The sequence below is a fragment of the Mobula hypostoma genome, chromosome 3 (assembly GCF_963921235.1).
Source record: "Mobula hypostoma chromosome 3, sMobHyp1.1, whole genome shotgun sequence".
NCBI lineage: Eukaryota > Metazoa > Chordata > Chondrichthyes > Myliobatiformes > Myliobatidae > Mobula > Mobula hypostoma.
Window position 1 is genome coordinate 107,056,151 of NC_086099.1, and position 18,174 is coordinate 107,074,324.

The window sequence follows — 18,174 nt, forward strand, 5'->3', positions numbered from 1 at the left end:
TGGACTAAACATCATCCATCATAAGTCATACAGACTGTATCATGATCAGTGGCTGTTGTGAAATGATAAGTATATAAAATCTATCCATATCCCAGATTCAAATAAAGCTTCTTCATTTGGTAGCTCTCTCAGGAGCTGGCTCTGAAAGCATACATGGTAATTTTTTATGCCATGATTCGTATCACTTGCTCTCTCCCAGCTTTATTGTGTAATACAAAACACTTCAAATTATGAATGTGATTAACACCTTATTGGTAATTGTTGTGGAGTCTGAAGATATACATGCGTCTGTTTGACATTATTAGAAAAAAGCAAGTTGTTTCCAGACCAGTGGGATTGGCTGTTTGAGAATGGGAATAGGTTCACGAAAGCTTCAAGAGCATGTTCACACAGAAGTTAAATGAACAAACTTATTACACTAATGTTCTGAGATATCATTACACCTTATTGTTGACTGTGGATTTTTTTTTTAAACTTATCCTTGAGAGAGTTACCATCATTGAGCACATCTACACAAAGCATTGTTGCAGAAAAGCAGCATCCATCACCAAGGAACACCATCACCCGGGACTTGCTCTCTTCTCACCGCTGCCATCAGGAACAAGGTACAGAAGCCTTAGGACTCACACCACCATGTTCAGAGATAGTTATTACCCCTCACCCAGCAGACTACTGAAACAGAGGGAATAACGTCACTCAACTTCACCTGCCCCATCACTGAACTGTTTCCATAACCTATGGACTCAATTTCAAGGTCTCTTCATCTCATGTTCTCAATATTTATTGCTTTCCTTTTTTTCTTTCTTTTGTATTTGTAGGTTTGTTGTCTTTTGCACACGGGTTGGCCACCCTGTTGGGCGTGGTCTTTCAATGATTCTATTATGGTTATTGGATATAGTGAGTGTACTCACCAGAAAATTAATGTCAGGGTTGTATATAGTGACATATATAGCATTCACTTTGATAATAAATTATTTTGAATTTTGAACTTTAAAGGGGAAGTTAAATAATCAATATTTTCATGACATTTTGAAGAAAAGGCGTTTCATTTTTGTATTCCATTCCCCTTCTTTAAGGAATCTAGTTTATTAGGCCTGTGCTCCTCAATTCAATTGAAGGGCCTTGACCTGAAACACTAACTGCTTCTCTTTCCATAGATGCTTCCTAACCAGATGAGCTTTTTCAGCACTTCTTTAGCACTAAGAAAAAATAGTAAAATTTGGGATTATTTTGAACAAAAATCTGAGAAGTACTAATTTGCAGAGAGAGAAACTGAGCCAGGTTTTCTGGAAAATTAATTTCGTCCAACGTTTTACTTTCAGGATTTCAATATAGAACACTACAGCACAGTATAGGCCCACGATATTGTGCCAATCTTTTAACTTACTCTAAAGGTTAATGTAGCCCTTCCCTCCTATATAGCCCTTCACTTTTCTGTTATCCATGTGCTCACCGAAGAGTCTCTTAAATGGTCTCTACCACCTCCCCTGGCTCTCACTGCTGTCTGTGTAATTCTCTGACCTCTGACATTTCCCCATCTGAAGGGTTTGGCTCTTGGCTATGTAAGTTACTCTGATTTACCTTTGAGTAATTTTTCAATTAATGATCTATTTGCATCTGAGGGCAGTGGTCATTATGTTACAGGTACAGACCATTATTGTTTGCATAGATTGGTATGCCACTTCTTTTCTTATACACTAGTTTAACTATAATGATGTAAATTTAAGCTCATATTCTATCTACTGATACAAAAAAAATTGGAAGATGTAATTCTTGTATTGTGGACTGAATAAAAACAGTGAATGTAGTCGACAAGGGTCAGCCGCCACTAACAGGTTCAAAGCATTTACATCTCTTGCCTTTCATAATTTCTGTTTTAAGAATTAAAAACCTCTTTTTAAGGGCATAACATCAGCAGATGGCAACTGTAAGGTGTACACAAATCTGGTTCCTGTCTGAAAAGAGTCTGGAGCATAAAAATAATTCTCTGTCATCTTAGCTGCTATTAGCAACTTGACCTATGCCTTGTACAGTGCAACCACAGCAGCTGTGACTCTTCTGTAAGCACATATTTTTGAAATATGGATGACTTACACTTTGTTTCCCATTGTGGTTCAGTTTGGAGCATTGTTTCTTAACCATACAAGACAAGTACCCTGGCGAGCCTGCGTGCTTTCGCTTGCAGTCAACGTTACTCAGAGGAGCTACATGTCGGCGTGAACATACGTGTTTTGTTTCGGCTCTCTATTTTGAAGCATTACTCCTTTTTTAACCTTAACTTTAATTTGTGATTTTATTATGATTTTTAGTCGTTTAGATTATTTTTATTAACTCTAGCATTAGCTGAGTTGTGCATTTTTGCACTTTCAGCTGTATTTTTGATAGAAACATTTGGACTTGATTTCACATTTTTCGTGCCACTGGAGGCAGTTTTGCACTTTTAGCTGTAGTCTTGACAGAAACTTTTGGACTTGGTCCCGCATCTTTCGCGCCACTGAAGGCCATCTTGGATACTGTGCCTTGTGTGTATTATCGTGGATTCATGGACTCAGCGTGCGCAGTGGAAGATTTGGATAGTGCAAAGGGAAACCATGGTCGTGGAGGATTTCTACTTTCTTTGCTTACCGGGATTGGAATTTTGCTTCTAAATAGATTTTTAAACTACACACTACTGTCAGTGCCACACTTGCATTTTGCCGAACATTGGACCACACTACTATTGGGTACAATCAAATCCCAGTGGATCAGGTGAGTTTGTTCCATTTTACTGTTAATGCTAATTGCATTAATAAGATGAACATCACACTTCTGACTTCTAGATCAAAGATTTATGCGCTTTTTATACTCATTCTCACAAATGACATTAATTTAAATCCAGGGCCGTATCAGCCAAAATTCCCTTTGTTTCTAACAAAGCTGCTAAGGATGGGCAACAAGCAATTGAGTGTGAAACTTGTAATTTTTGGTTTCATTGTGCATGTATTGAAATGAATGTACAGATTTATAAGATTTTAGTAGAGCATCCATCTTACTCCTGGACCTGCTGTAACTGTGGTCTCGCCAACTTCGATTCTTCCCTCTTCACTGTTGATAATATTGAAGCTTATAATAAGTTTGATTTACTTGCATCTCAGTCCTCGGATCCCTCAGAGTTAGAGTCAGACTTAACTGTCCTCACAGATATTGGATCCCCTACCAAGGCATCCACACCATACTTTAAAATTAAAGGGAAGAGTCGTAGACCTATAAAGATGAGCAACCGGCAGAAGTTTAAGACTTTAAAATTTTTAAACATGAATTGCCAGAGCTTGAGAGCAAAGAAAGCTGATTTTCAAGCCTTGATTGATGATGAAAACCCCGACATAATAGTTGGTACCGAGTCATGGCTCAACAACGACATTGCTTCGGGAGAAATCTTTCCACCTTACTTCCAGGTTTTTAGGAAAGACAGGAAATCTAGCTCCCATGGTAGAGTGTTTATTGCCGTGAAAAATACTCACATAGTTACTGAAGAAAATACCCTAGACTCAAATAGGGAAATAAAGTGGATTAGTATTCATGTTAAAGGTCTAAAACCGGTGTATGTTGGAGCATTCTATCATCCTCCATCATCTGATGTTGATTATTTAAAGGAACTGGATTTGTTTCTTTCAAGAATCCCTCAATCAGCCTCTATTTGGCTTCTTAGAGATTTTAATTTGCCTAGTGTGGATTGGGACAGCAGTATTGTCTGGCAAGGGGGGGCAGCTATATAGCAGTCAGTAAACTAATGCTTGATATTGTAGCTGATTTTAATTTGACACAAATTGTTAGACATTCAACTAGAGAAAGTAACATACTGGACTTACGTTCTGTGTCAAATCCAGCTTTAGTTGTGAATCACCATGTTACTGCAGGGATTAGCAACCATGATGTTGATGTAGTGAATGCAAAACTTACTGCAAAATTAATTAAACCCCCTCAAAAGGAAAATATTTCTGCATAGGAAAGCAGATTTTAGTGAAATTGCAAAACTTGTTAGTGATTTTGACCAGTCACTAATTAAGGAATATTTAGCATCGGTCAGTATTAATACTCTTTGGTCTAACTTCCAAGAGGTCCTTCAAGCAGCAATTGACAAGCATGTCCCCTCTAAAATGAGCTCTTCCAGGTTCAACTTACCATGGGTAAACCAGTCCACCCGGCGTGCGATACGTAGAAAGCAAAGACTCCGTAATAAAGCTAGGAAATCCGGTCATAGTGAAGACTGGCAAAAGTTTAAATCCTTGTGCTGACTTATTGATAGAAATATCAGGAAAGCTCACCATCAGTATGTTATTGAGGTAATAGGTGAGAGTTTAAAGAGTGACAACACCAAACCCTTCTGGAGCTTTATTAAATCTACAAAGCAAGTAGTTTTTGGAATTTCTTCTCTCTCATCCGGGGGCCGCGTTGCATCTCTTGCTGCAGACAAAGCACATGCACTTAACCAGCAGTTTTGCTCTGTGTTTACAAGAGAAATTTTGAATGAACTCCCCACTTTAGACCCCCGCAATATCCCAGACTTGCCAGATCTCATTATAACTGTAACAGGCATTAAGAAGCTTCTTGATGAATTACAGCCTAAGAAAGCACCAGGACCTGATCAAATACCAGATATAATTCTAAAGAGTTGTGCTTCCAGTCTAGCTTCCGTTTCGCAAACGATATTCCAGAAATCTATTGATACTGGGACATCACCGGGCGATTGGTTGAAAGCGAATGTTGTTCCAATTTATAAGGGTGAGTGTTGTACAAACCCGGGAAATTACAGACCGGTTTCACTCACTTCCATCCCTTGTAAAATTCTTGAACATATTAGTCACTGTCACATTATGGACCATCTGGACAGACACAATGCTCTTACTCACAATCAACATGGATTCCGTCCGGGCAGGTCTTGTGACACGCAACTTGCAGGGTTGATCAACGACTTAGCAAAGATCCTTGACAATAGAAGCCAAGCAGACTTAATCATACTCAACTTCAGTAAGGCATTTGACATGGTCCCCCACCAGTGACTGCTATGTAAGCTTGAACATGTGGGCATTCTACATTGGTTAAACATGTTCCTTACCAACAGACAGCGACTTGTGCTTCTGAGGGGGCAGAGTCCCCTGACTCTCCAGTAACATCTGGAGTGCCCCAGGGGACTGTGTTGGGACCCTTACTTTTTCTCATTTAAATCAATGACTTACCAAATATAGTCAAGTCCAAAGTCAGACTTTTTGCAGATGACTGCATAATCTACCGTGAGATAAAAAAATGACCAAGATGCTCAGCTGCTGCAAAATGACATTGATTCATTATGTCAATGGGAGTCTCAATGGCAAATGTCCTTCAGCTCAGCTAAATGTTATGCTATGCAAGTCAGTCACAAAGTTAAACCAACCAACACGACATATAACATGAACGGACAGATTCTTGAAACAGTCACCCACCACCCAAATCCTGGTGTTGAAATTAGCAAGGATCTTAACTGGGCATGCCACATCAATCAGATTGCTGCCAAAGCAAATAAAATGCTGGGTATCCCGAGAAGAAACCTCCACTCATGTAGTAAATCTGTTAAGGACATGGCATACAAGACACTCGTCCGTCCAAAGCTTGAGTGTTGCATGGCCATATGGGATCCCCATCAAGCTAACAATAAGAAGTCCATCGAAAAAATCCAATGCCGTGCTGCTCGCTTTGTGTTAAACGATTACAGCAGGAAAGCCAGTCTCACCAACATGCTCTCTAACCTTCAATGGGAACCACTTGAAAACCAACGTATTAAAGTACGGTTGATTTTCATTTTCAAAGAAGTTCACAACATCACTCCATCAAACATCCAAATTCATCACAGGGTCAGTTCAACTCGACAGCAAACTGGACCTCACATATTGGAAACTCCTTCATTCAATAAGAGTTGCTACCAGTACTCCCTCTACCCAGGATCAACGAGTGGAATCTTCTGCCACCAGACCTGCGCAGTATTTCTGACATTAATATTTTTAAAGATAGACTCAATCAAATCGACTTAGGGGGTTCTGGTCAAAAAAGCTTACTTTACAATTTAACTCCCACGCCGTTCACACCGACTGCGTGTTATAACAGCCGTCCGGCAGCGCTTGCGCAGTTCCAAGCAGAAGCAGAAGTAGTACAACTTTCTCCTGAAAGCTGCTCTCCAGCAGCTGGTTTTAATCTGTTTCATCTCTGTTTTTTTCTCCTAGTCATGGAATACAACCAATAAAACACCACATCTGGAAAAACTGGATGTGTTCAAAAGCTTGTTGTCTACACAAAGTCCTTTGGTACATTCCACATTCTCACCTTTCAGACCTTTACAAATTGACATGGCAATAGAAAGCGAGGGAAAATCCCAACCTGCCGAAGGGTTTCGGTCTGAAACCTTGACTGTACTCTTTTCCATAGATGCTGCCTGGCCTGCTGAGATCCTCCAGCATTTTGTGTCTGTGTCTAGCAAAAGGAAGCATTAGTTTTCATATTGTCGATCAGTCATAGATTCACAAAGCTCTAGAGTTATAGAAACAGACCCTTCAGCCCAACTCGTTCATGCAGATCAAATTGCCTCTCTGAGTTGAGTCCCATTTACCTCCCTTTGTCTCAAGTCACTCTGAACCATTTCTGTCCACCTAACTGTCTAAGTGTCTTTTATAAATGATAACATACACAAAATGCTGGAGCATCTCCTCAGGTAGGGCACCAATGGAAATGAACAGTCCATGTTTCGGACTGAGACCCTTCTTCAGTCCTGCAGAAGGATCTTGTCCTGAACTGTCAATTGTTTGTTCATTTCCACGGATGCTGTTAGACCTGCTGAGTTCCTCCAACATTTTCTGTATATTGCTGGAAATTCAAAGCATCTGCAGAATTTCTTGCATTTATATTTTATATGTGGTAATTGTACTTACCTCTAATACCCTCCTGTGGCAGCTCATTCCAGATACCCACCACCCTCATTTCCCCTTTAGAACTTTCTGCGACCAACTTAAATCTATGCAGCTTAGCCTTAGACTTCCTTTATCCTGGGAAGAAGACTTTGACCTGATCTAGGCCCCTCATGACATTAGATACCACCTAATGTCCCCCCTCAGGGGAAAAAGCGCAAGCCTATCCATTCTGTCCTTATAACTCCAGTACAAGGTTTACAAGGATGTTGCTAGGACTTGAGAAACTCAGTTACAGAGAAGGGTTGAATAGGTTAGGACTTTATTCCCTGGAGCGTAGAAGAATGAGGGGAGATTTGATAGAGGTATATAAAATTATGATGGGTATAGATAGAGTGAATGCAAGCAGGCTTTTTCCACTGAGGCAAGGGGAGAAAAGAACCAGAGGACATGGGTTAAGGGTGAGGGGGGAAAAGTTTAAAGGGAACATTAGGGGGGGCTTCTTCACACACAGAGAGTGGTGGGAGTATGGAATGAGCTGCCAGACGAAGTGGTAAATGCAGGTTCTTTTTTAACATTTAAGAATTAATTGGACAGATGCATGGATGGGAGGTGTATGGAGGGATATGGTCCGTGTGCAAGTCAGTGGGACTACGCAGAAAATGGTTCGGCACAGCCAAGAAGGGCCAAAAGGCCTGTTTCTGTGCTGTAGTTTCTATGGTTCTATGGTTCTCAGTCCACCTTTATACACCTTTTCCAGCTTAATGATATCCTTCCTATAGCTGGATGACCAGAACTGCACACAATAATCCAAGTCTGGTCTCAACTACATCTTGTACTGTTGCAACATAAAAGAGAGGAGCTGAATTGGGCGATCGAGTGAGATTTATTGTCATTTGACTACATACATGTATATAACATATATAATATGTAGAAACGACACAATGTTTCTCTGAAGCAGGGTATAAAGCAAAGTAGTACACATAAGACACAAAATCTATGGATGAATCACACAAAAATAACAAACTCAAGTGCATTAATATTAAATATTGTAAGGTACAGAACAGATTAACGAGTGGCACTTCGATTGCAACGCAGCAAGGAGTCAGGAGCCTAATGGCCTGGGGGAAGAAACTGCTTCGCATCCTCATCGTTTTTGTTTTTATGCATTGGAGTCTCCTGCCTGATGGTAGAAAGTCAAGGAGGAATGGAATGGAATACTTACATCCTTCATATACATGGGAGTAAAAATCTCTATGTTACATCTCCCTCTAAACGTGCAATATGCAATCATAGTAATTTGTAATAAATAGCACAGTTGGTGTAACATGGAAATACGCTCAAATCAGCATGAGTTAACCAGTCTGATGGCCTGGTGGAAGAAGCTGTCTTGGAGCCTGTTGGTCCTGCTTTTTATGCCGTGGTACCGTTTCCGTTTCCCGGATAGTAGCAGCCTGAAGTTTGTGGTTGGGGTGACTCAGGTCCTCAATGATCCTTCGGGCCCTTTTTACACACTGTCTTTGTAAATGTCCTGAATAGTAGGAAGTTCGCATCCACAGATGCACTGGGCTGCCCACACCACTCTCTGCAGAGTCCTGCAATTGAGGGAAGTACAGTTCCCAAAGCAGGCAGTGATGCAGCCAGTCAGAATGCTCTCAATTGTGCCCCTGTAGAAAGTCCTTGGGATATGAGGGCCCACACCAGACTTCTTCAACTGTCTGAGGTGAAAGAGGCTCTGTCCTTTCTCACCACACTGCCAGTGTGTACAGACCACATGAGATCCTCGGTGATGTCTATGCCGAGGAACTTAAAGCTGTTCACCCTCTCAACCCCAGATCCATTGATGTCAATAGGAGTCTGCCTGCCTCCGTTCCTCCTGTAATCCACAACCAGCTCCTTTGTTTTTGTGGCATTGAGGGAGAGGTTGTTTTCTTGACACCACTGTGTCAGGGTGATGACTTCTTCTCTGTAGGCTGCCTCATTATTATTTGAGATTAGGCCAATCAGTGTATTGTCGTCAGCAAATTTAATTAGCAGATTGGAGCTGTGGGTGGCAACACAGTCATGGGTATACAGAGAGTAAAGGAGGGGGCTTAGGACACAGCTCTGAGGGGCACTGTGTTGACGGTCAGAAGGGCAGAGGTGAGGGAGCCCACTCTTACCACCTGCCGGTGATCTGATAGGAAGTCCAGAATCTAGCTACACAAGGCAGGGTGTAGGCAGAGGTCTCTGAGCTTCTTGTCGTGTCTAGAGGAAATTATAGTGTTGAATGCTGAACTGTAGTCCAAGAACAGCATTCTCACATAAGCATCCATCATCTCCAGATGTGTAAGGACGGTGTGTAGAGCTGTGGCTATTGCATCACCAGTCTGTTGTGTCTGTTGGCAAATTGTAGGGAATTCAGTGTGGGTGGTAGCAAGCTGCAGATGTAATCCTTGACCAGCCTCTCAAAGCATTTGTTTATTATTGAGGTGAGTGTGACAGGACGCCAGTCGTTCAGACATGTTACCTTGGTCTTTTTAGGTACTGGAACAATGGTGGATGCTTTGAAGCAGGAGGGCATTCTACACTGGGAGAGGGAGAGATTAAAAATATCTATAAATGCACCTGCCAGTTGTGCCACGCACATCCCAAGTACCCGCCCTGGGATGCCATCCGATCCCGCTGCCTTGTGGCTGTCCACTCATTGGAAACTTCAGCCTCAGAGATGACCAAGCTTCAGGTCTCCTCAGGGGCTCATTGCTGGCAACATCAAACTGTGCTTAAAAAAGATTTAGCTTCTCTGGGAGAGAGACAGTGATGTTGGAAACACCACTGCATTTAACTTTGAAGTCTGTGATGGTGTACAGACCTTGCCATAAGCTGCATGTGTTGATGGTGGAGAGTGGTGTCTGAATCTTGTCCCTGTATTGTCGTTTCACTGCCTTGATGACTTTTCGTAAATTGTAGCCTCATTTCTTGAGTTCCTGCTGATTACCAGCAACGCAAACTCTGTGTCGTGCGGTAAGTGCTGTTGATGCAGGGTTTCTAGTTTGGATAGACCCCGACCAACTTCTGGGGGATAACATCCCTGATCACTTCCAGATGAAACTCATGACTCCATCCGTGAACTCTGAGACATCCTCATCATGGAAAGCATTCCAGTTGTCGTCATCAAAGCAGTCCTGTAACATGGAGACCAACTGGTCGGACCAACCGTGGACGGTTTTAATTACGGCCACCTCTTGTTTCAGCTTCTGCCTGTACTGCAGCAGCAAGATGGCGGAGCGATCCGATTTTCCACGTGGGGGTAAAGGGGCGCTTTGTAAGCGTTGCGGAAGGGAGAATAGCAGTGGCTGAGTATGCTAACTCCCCGTGTGCTCACCTGGATGTGTTGACAAAACTTTGGAGAGACTTTCATCAGCGATGCTTTATTAAAGTCATCAGCGACGATGGTGAGATCCTTAATAATACTAAGAGCCCTGCATATGCAGCGCTTCTGATAAATGTCCTTGATGGGTGGTAGGGAGATCCCTATGATCCTCTCAGCTGTCCTCGGAGTTCTTTGTAGGGATTTCAGGTGCGATGTTTGACTGCTCCCATACCAGATGGAGAGGTAACCTGTCAAGATGCACTCAATGGTGCTCCTGTAAAATGCAGTTGAGATGGGGTGAGCCTTGTTTGCCTCAATCTTCCCAAATGGAGGTGCTGCTGTGTCTCCTTATTCAGAGAGGCAGTATTAAAGGACCAAGTGAGGTCATCCATGATGTGAACTCCCAGGAACTTAGTGCACTTAACTCTCTCTACGGAGGAGCCACGTATCTCCTGAAGGGGATGGTTCATCTGCATCTTTCTGAAGTTCACAATGATTTCCTTTGTCTTCTCGAAGTTCAGGTGGTTCTCCTCACACCAATCCACCAGCCGCTCTACTTCCTCTGTATACTTCGTCTCGTCATCATTCGTAATAAGGCTGTTATATCATCTACAAACTTGATGACGTGGTTTGAGCTGGATCCTGCACCACAGTCTTGCGACAGCAGCGGGCTAAATACACAGCCTTGGGGAGCGCCAGTTCTCAGCTTAATGAGGCTAGAGATGTTGTTGCCACACAGACTGACTGTAGCCTTACTGATAACTAGTCCATGATCCAATTGCAGAGGGAAGTGCTGAGACCCAGCAAAGATAGTGTCCACACCAGTTTCTGGGGTTTGATGGTGTTTAATGCCAAACTGAATTCCATAAACAGCAGTCTGGCAAATGAGAGCCCATTTTCCAGGTGGGACAGGACAGAATGGAGGGCAGAGCCTATTGCATTGTCAGTGGATCAATTCGAGCAATAAGTGAACTGTAAAGGGTCCAATGTAGCTGGAAATAAGGTTTTAATATGCTCAATGACCAGCTGCTCAAAGCCTTTCATAATAATCGATGTTAATGCCACAGGAAGATAGTCATTTAGACAGGATACTGTCACCTCCTTCGGCACTGGAATGATGGTTGCCGCCTTGAAAACTGAAGGGACAATGGATTGTTCCAGAGATGTTAAATAGATCCATCAGCACCTCCATCAGCTGGGCTATTTGACCCAATTAATCTACTCCACCATTTCATCCTGCCTAATTTATTATCCCTCTCAACCCCATAACTTTCAAGCCCCAACTAATCAAGAACCTATCAACCCCCGCTTTAAATATTCCCGATAACCTGGCCTCTGCAGATGCCTGTGGAAACAAATTCCACAAATTCACCAGCTTCTGGCTAAAGAAACTCCTCATCTTTGCTCTAAATGGACATTCTGAGGCTGTGCCCTCTGTTCTGAGATTCCTCCACTATAAGAAACATCCACTCTATCCAGGCCTTTCAACATTTGATAGGTTTCAATGTCATCCCCCTTTAGTTTTCTAAATTCCAGTGAGGGTAGGTCCAGAGCCATTAAGCGCTCTCGTAGGATAACACTTGCATTTCTGGAATCATTCTCGTCAACCTCCTCTGAACCTTCTCCAATGTGAGCACATCTTTTCTTAGATATGGGGCCCAAAATTGCTTACAATATTCAGTGTACTTGACCAATACCTTATAAAGCCTCTGCAATCCATCTTTGCTGTTATATTCTAGTCCTCTTGAAATGAACGCTAATATTGCATTTGGCTTTCTTACCACCAACTTTACCTGCAAGTTAACCTTAAGGGAATCTTGCACGAGGACTCCCTTTTCACCTCTGATTTCTGAATTTTCTCTCCATTTAGAAATTAGTTACACTTTTATTTCTTCTACCAATGTGCATGACACACTCCTCCCAACACTGTTCTCCATCTGCCATTTCTTTACCGATTGTACCAATCTGTCTATGTCCTTCTGCAGCCTCCCTGTTTCATTACTGCCTACCCCTTCACCTACCTTTGTATCATCTGCATACTTGTTCATAACACCATTAATTCCATCATCCAAATCACTGACATATAACATAAAAAGAATCTGTCCCAACACAGACCCCTGCAGAACATCACTAATCATTGGCAGTCAACTAGAAAAGGCTCTAGTATATTTCCTGTAATACCAGGGGATCTTATCTTGTTAAGAAGACTTGTGTGCAGCATTTTGTCAAAGGCCTCCTGTAAAACCAAGTACACAATATCCACTGATTCTCTTTTGTCTATCCTACTTGTTTTTTTCCCTCAAAGAATTCCAACAAATTTGTCAGGCAAGATTTTCCCTTAAAGAAACATGCTGGCTTTGAAGCAACACACATAAAAATTGGTGGTGAACGCAGCAGGCCAGGCAGCATCTCTAGGAAGAAGTGCAGTCGACGTTTTGGGCCGAGACCCTTCGTCAGGACTAACTGAAAGAAGAGATAGTAAGAGATTTGAATGCTGACTTTGGCTTATTTTATGATGTGCCTCCGAGTACCCTGGACCTCATCCTTTAACAATTGACTCCAACATCTTTCCAACCATTTAAGTCAGGCTAACTGGCCTATAATTTCATTTATTCTGTCTCCCTCCCTTCTTGAACAGTGGAGTAACATTTGTAATTTTCCAGTCCTCCAGAATCTAGCATTATTGAAAGATTATTACTAATACCTCCATAATCTCTTCAGCCACCTCTTTCAGAAAACTGCAGTGAAAACCATCTGGTCCAGGTGACTTGCCTACCTTCTAACCTTTCATTATCCCAAGCACCTTTTCCCTACTAATAGCAATTGCACTCACTTCTGCCCCCTGATACCCTCAAATTTCCAGCATACTGCTAGTGTCTTCCACAGAGAAAGTGGATGCAAAATACTTCATTAGTTCGTCCACCAGTTCCTTGCCCCTCATTACTATCTCTCCAGCGTCTTTCACCACCCACCTCCCCCCCGCCCCCAATCAGACTGCTATCCACCCTTGCCTCTATTTATATATATGAAAAAACTTCTGGTATCCTCTTTGATATTATTGGCTAGCTTACCTTCATATTTCATCTTTTCCCTCCTTATAGCTTTTAGTTGCCTTCTGTTGGTTTTTAAAAGTTTCCCATTCTTCTGACTTCCAATTAATTTTTGCCCCATTATATGCCCTCTCTTTTGCTTTTATGCTAATTTTCACTCCTCTTTTCAGCCACAGTTGCACCATTCTGCTTTTAGAATACTACTTCTTTGGGATGCATCCAGCTGCACCTTCTGAATTGTTCCCAGAAACTCCACAACAGACATGTTCTGCTAGTGTTTCCTGTAGTGTTAGTTAATAACGCTACTTCTATGCCACTCCCACATGGGAGGCACACATACTGTACAAGCAGGGTTATCATACTGGTGTTCTGATGTGCTCCGCACTGTCCCTCAATAAAGAACACAACACGGTGTCAAAAGTGGTTGGTCATTGGTGAATTGGTGCTACAGACTTAGTAAGATCCCCAATAAGAAAGACTTTACAGTAAGACTGTTCTTGTTCACATATCCATGAGAAGTATCCAAAGATTTGTCAACCTGAACTTCCCATACTAGTTTGCCAATTGCATGCACCATGCGACATGAGCTGCGAAATGGCTGGAGGTGTTGGGCAATGCCTTCGAGCTACACCCAGAAGTGGATATATTGTAATAATCTGCAAAAGTGCACAGAGATAGAGACACAGACACAGCAGAGTAGTCCAAATAAATAAACACTGGAAAGTATTGCAAATACCTGCAGTGCCTACACCTACTTACCTAATAAAGCCCCATCAGATATTTGATTTCTCTAAACCTGAGAGATGGCTCAGACACTTTGAAATTCAGGTTCCAGAAGAGCATCAAGTAAGCACACTGAAATACTGCATAGGTGTCAAAGCAGATGACATCATGGGTGGATTAGAACTGTCATATGCTCAGAAAAAGTAGTACAAAACAGTGTAGGACAAATTCAAAGAGTATTTCACAGGAAAGTGAAATGTGATATATCAGAGGGTGATGTTCAACTCCAGAAAACAGGAGCCAGATGAAAATGTAAATGACTTTCATCACAGAATTGTATGCCCTGAGAGATTAACTCATTGGAGACAGGTTTGTTATCGGGCTACTGAACCCCAAATTATCAGAGGGACTTCAGTTGCAGGTATATCTCAAGGGGCGTATCTACGGAAAATAGCGCCTATGACAAGCACTGAAATTGTGCCCCTGTCTAAACATCTGACACCCATCTTTTAGATAACTTTACAATAATATCAGCTCAAAAATACAAGTCAAGCTCGTTAATCTTTTAATTAACAAATTATGGCACTACATGAAAATTATAACTGCACCTTCCTTGCTTTCACTGATGCAAATTGGTCTATGATGTGATCAAAGTCAGTTTTTTCAGTTTTTTCTCTTTCTACATTCAGCAGAGCAAGATCACAGAGTCTGCCCTGACCCATGGAGGCTCTTAAATATGAAAGTGTTAGTTTTAACTTGCTGAATGATCTCTCACAGCTGGTGATGGAAACTGCGATGGTTAGCATTATCTGAATAGCAATGCAAAGATTGGGGAAGACGCTCTCATCTCCATACTGAACAATAAATTAAAGCAGCTGTTCAAGTCTTGATATTTTCATGTTGACCCGCCTTGATAGCAACATTCTGCAAACCAAAATTTCTTCACATAGCTGCTGTCCATCAACATCAGAACTGTACAATTCACCCAAATTTTCGCACTTCTTCTTTAGGTCATTACTGTCGGCGCCGTAACACAGTCCCTCGACGTTGAGAAGGAACCCAAGCTTGGTGTCAGTGTCGTGCAAATGAGTGAACCTTTCATCCATTTCTCTGTGAAGACGGTTGAGTGCTCCCTGCATGACTCTTTCCATTTCCTCCTTAGCTGTTATCCCAGTGTCTCTTGAGTTCTCATCAGCCAATCGTTTCTTTCGTCTCTGACGTCTTTCAACTTCAAAATTCCATTCTTGGCAGATACCGATTCCTTCTTCGAGTGACTCACTGACCAACACTTCTCTTTCATCATAAAAAGGATCTCAGAGGGCTTTCAAATCTAGGGCAGCATCGTGGAAGTTAATGCTAGGATCCTGCATCCTCTTTTGAATACGGTCAATGCGAATGAGTACTTTGTTCCAAAATCCTGGCAAAGTCAGAAAATCGTAACTCAACAATGTGGTTGTACAGATGGCTTGTGTCACTTCTTGTTTCACTGGTCTCGTATTCATTGTCTATCATGTCCTGGAGAACTTGAAGCATCTCCTCAAGGTACTTGTTGACGGGCTTCACTGCTTCTGTCCTTGCACTCCACCTGGTTTCAGACTCCGACTTAAAAACCACAGGCACGGCATTTTTGAGTTTTTCCCAGTGCTGTGTTGAACGAGCGAAAAACACGTAGAGAACTTCGATGGTTCCAAAAAACATGACCATCATTGTATCCTGCTTGGCTGCATGTACACCCACCAAGTTGAGTGAGTGAGTGTCGCAATTCACAAACACTGCCAGGTTGTTTTTGTCACTTATTCTTTGATGAACACCACTTCTGTGTCCAGCCATCACAGCAGCGTTGCCATAGCACTGTGACCGACAATCTTGTAGCTCCATTTCGTCCTTCTCTAGCTGTTTCAAGATGTCTTCAACCAAGCTCTCAGCATCCTTCTGGCTTATCTGGATAAAACTCTATAACACAGACTATTTTCCTCTCAAGTCAACTTCCACATACCTCACTACTTCTAACATCTGCTCACGGTGTGCCTGATCAGGAGTCGAGTCGAACATGAGACCATAGTACTTGGCTTTACGAACGCCTCTCAATAAACTCTGGCGAACAGTGGATGCCATCATGTGGATGAATTTGTTCTGGACACCTGGTGAAAGATAAGACGTGGATCCAGAATGACTTTCCAAATGAGTGAGGTGTTCTTTTATGACAGGGTCAAAGATGGCCAGTAGTTTCAGTAAGTCAAGGAAATTTCCCACATTGGAGTCATTGTCTAGCTGAAGTGACTCTGTGTCCTTGCAAAGCCAGGTTCTGAGTTGCAAGGAGTTTTATGCAGTGAAGGATTCTCGTCCAGATATCATGCTACTTCTGCTTTTCCTTCTCAATCTGTGACTGAAATACCATGTCAATAACTCCTCTGTTTCCAGCTAAATTTCTTTCCATTTCTTTCCACTGTGTGAAGCATTGCTGATGATTCTTGGCATTTTCATGAACACTAATCCTTTCAGGTGCTTTCCACTGGTTGAATCCACTTTCCTGCTCTAATGAGGACTGATGGTCTGACCAGGAATAGAGAAGACAACAGATACAAAATGTAGACTTTTTAGAAGGGGAATAGACCAGCCATGAGCGAGTCACTTCCTCACCACGACCATTTCCCAGTTTCCTCTTGAACCAAGTTTTCTTCATTGAGCAGTTATTTGTTGGTAGGAAAGGCTCCTCACTGTCCTGGAAATACTTCGAACCCAGCTTTATTATTTCTGTTCTCAACGCGTCAGGCAGAATTGCTTTTCCAGCATCCTTGTCGAACTTCAGAAGTCTAATGTCATGCTGTTCAATCACTTCTGTTATGACAGTTCGAGGCTCTTTGACACCATCCAGTTCACTAGGTTCAGTGTCGTCAGGTTCAATCTCATCAGGTAAAATCTCGCCAATAAACTCAACATCACCACCACCACCATCATCTTCCCCTCCTATCATGTCCACATTCTCTGTGGCAGCCTCACTCTTAATCTCGTCATACTCAGATTTATCTGACTTGACTTCCTCCTCGGCTTGTGACGCATTTGTACTTGATCCACCTTTGGATTCTAACAAACTTGTAGCAAGTGCAGGCGACTCCATGGAACGTGTCGAACTACTTGTTCCGGGCTTTTCAAAGAAGGGCATGAAGAACTTGCTCGACTTCTTGGCTTCCTCTGCCTCCAACTTTCATCAGTGAACCTCGCATCATTGGTAGGAGAGCCATTGGAGAAGATATCGAGTGAGAAAATTTATGCACATTTAGAAAGGCATGGCCTGCTCAAGGACAGTCAGTATAGTTTTGTATGGTGCAGGCCATGCCTTGCATACTAAACTGAGTATTTTAAAGTGACAAAGGAGCTTGATGAGGGCAAGGCAGCAGATGTTATCTACATGGGCTTTGGTAAGGTCCTTCATGACAGAGATGAATGGAATTGAGGGTGAATAGTAAGTTTGGATGCAGAATTGGCTTGGCCATAGAGATGAGGTTAGAGGTGGAAGGCTGTTATTTTGGTTGGAAGTCAGTGCCTCGTTGTGTTCCACAAGGATCAATGCCTGCACCTCAGTTGTCTGTGATATATATTTGGATGAAAACGTAGATAGGTGGATTAGCACATTTGCAGATGACACTAAGATTAGTGGGTTTGTGGACAGTATAAAGGATTATCAAATACAATGGGATATAGATCAGTTACAGACATGGGCAAAGTGGCAGATGGGGATTAATCCAGACAAATGTCAGGGACTTCGGGAGGTTAAAAGAAAGGAGAAAGTGGTGGACTTTAATAACATTGAGGTACACAGGGATCATCAATTTGCTACTAAAGCCACGTATCCTTTATTCCTTCTTCCTCTACCTAGTTTCATCCATCACCTGTTTTCCTTTCCCTGCCCTTATTTTCTTAATCCAGCTCCTGCTTCTTTTCCTTTCGAATCCTGGAGAAAGATTTTGGCCCAAAATATTGACCAATTATTCCCCTCCATTAATGCTGCATGACTTGCTGAGTTCCTCTCGCATTTTGTGTGGATTCCTCTTCCAAACTAAATTTTAATCTCAGAGACCATCTTCAACCTACTCACTTTGAGAATTAATGTACAGCCCACAGATTTAAAAAAAAACAG